The 2108-nt window shown below is 43.0% G+C and overlaps 1 long non-coding RNA gene across 1 annotated transcript; it reads right to left on the bottom strand.

The window, feature by feature from the left end:
• Window positions 1-1470: 1470 nt before the first annotated feature.
• LOC111257181 lies at window positions 1471-2108 on the bottom strand. Its single transcript, XR_002677562.1, has 2 exons — window positions 2074-2108; window positions 1471-1823 (listed from the first exon to the last, which is right to left on the bottom strand). It is a non-coding gene; the product is annotated as an uncharacterized LOC111257181 (long non-coding RNA).

Below are 2108 nucleotides of genomic sequence, written 5' to 3'. Positions count from 1 at the left end.
TCCAGAGGCCCATCAGGAACCCCTATAAATAGAGGGGTGGGGGCGCCCTAGGGTTTCACACCTTTTGGCTGAACACACTTGCCGCGCCTCCCACGCCCTCGCCTGTTGCAACTCGCGGATCTAGCAATCCGGCTTGCGACGCTTCCTCCCTGCACGTGTGGATACCTTGGAGGTGTTGCGCCTGCAGCACTTGGATGAGCCGCCGACGAGCCGCCGACGAGCCACGACGAGCCGACGACGAGCCACGGCACCGGAGGCGATCTTGCTGTGCACGTGGACGAGCTGCTGAGGAGCTGCTGGACGTGATCGACTACGTACGACTACGTTGATCGACTACGTACGACTACGTGATCGTCTTCACTGCATCGACGCAAATCTACATCTTCCGCACCAGTAGTGCGTCGAGTGGTAATCCCGTGATCCTTATACGGCAGTTCTTCCTGGTTATACGCGGTAGAAATTTTTGATTTGCGCTAGTGTAGCCTACCTCGTATCCCAACACTCATCACCCATTGAATTCCAGTTTCTGACGTTTCCCTGTATTCAGCTTTGTGCAAATACCGCTCAGTATACAAGTTGCCCATTTCTCCAATAGCACCAGCATGCTGTGCAAGTTCAGCTAGCAGTAGTAGTCCTTTTTGCCCTCCTTTAGCCACATCTCCCAATCTATCATCCATCTACATGAGACATTAGTACATTAATAATTAAATACAACAAATATCTTGACAATACTAAATGAAAAAGCTCAACATAATACACTAATAGATAAATAATGTTTCAATATAGGGTAACAAATTATGGTTCAACATAGGGAAATTGTTATCACATATGACAATAAATAATTTGACAAACAGGCAAACAAATCAGTGGCGCTTCATCATCTCCTTTTCTAGCTCCCTCTCAATCAAATCCAGTCTGCCTTTAGCTGTTTCTAGAGAGCTAAAGAGCTCCCTAAATTCAGGTTTAACAATTAGGGAAGCGGCTGTGTGCATTAGAGCAGTTCCTTCTTGCACCCCACATTCTTTCACCATCTTCATAGTCTCTGTAATGGTAGGAACTAGGTTAGTTGGAGGAGCTGATGATGCTTCAACACTTGTGGAGATCCTCTCTGCAGCATTTTCTATCTTCAAACAAGTGGACTTGTACAAACGAAAGAATGGGCTCTTCTCATCCTTCTCTTCAACACCAATAGAGGTACCCTTGCGTTTCCTTTTTCCTAGGTTCACTGTCATATCCTTCTGCGTAGGTTTCACTACCTCATCCACATTATCATCACTTGCCTCATCGGATGATATATCTCCAGGACAGGATGCAGAAGACCCAGTTACATGTGCCTTGCCAAACAAGATATGCAGGTCATCGAGAAACTTGGGTCCTTGTTTTCGAAACTTAATATGGTGGCATTTGATTCCTTTCTCACGATTGTTGCATCTCTACAATTAGAAAAAAATTAGCAAGGCACACCATAAGAAAGAATGGGAAGAATATAATTATCAAGAAACATAGTTCTTACAGCAAGGTGTTCGTCCCACCATTCGTCTGAGCAGTCAACAGTTTGTTTTGCCTCATCCCATCCAAGACCAGTTGCACAATTCTTGAACTCCATAAACGTGACATACTCCTTTTTCAGAAGATCTAACTTGTTCTTCAATTGTTTTTTTGTTCTCGTATCACCGGATTTTTCTGCAAACTTGGAAACAACGTTCTTCCAACCGGTAGTAGTGAAAATTCCCATCGGCCTATTCCCTGCTTCAATCTCTTCTTTGCAAGCATCAATCAAATGCCTTAAAAAAGTATCACCCCAATCCGCCTTATCACCCATTCTTCAACCAATCAAAGAAAACTCATAAGAACTAAGCTAAGTCATAACTATGAAGCCAACTATCCAACTATTAAACTAATGGGAAATAAATAAGCATAGATTTCAAAGTACAAACGTTCATCCATTATATAGTTTTGAATTATCATTTTGCATTTAACCATACTGATAGTAGAGAAGTGCTTTATCTCATAAGCAGGCTATAGTGGATGTTGATAGGTAAGTCAAATACCAGTACAATTGATTGTTCATACCTCAAGAAATTCCTTTTCGCAGGTAGCTTCCTATT

The sequence above is a fragment of the Setaria italica genome, chromosome V (genome assembly GCF_000263155.2).
Source record: "Setaria italica strain Yugu1 chromosome V, Setaria_italica_v2.0, whole genome shotgun sequence".
Classification (NCBI taxonomy): domain Eukaryota; kingdom Viridiplantae; phylum Streptophyta; class Magnoliopsida; order Poales; family Poaceae; genus Setaria; species Setaria italica.
Note: the sequence above shows the minus strand (reverse complement) of the source record. Positions and strands in the feature narration are given on the sequence as shown.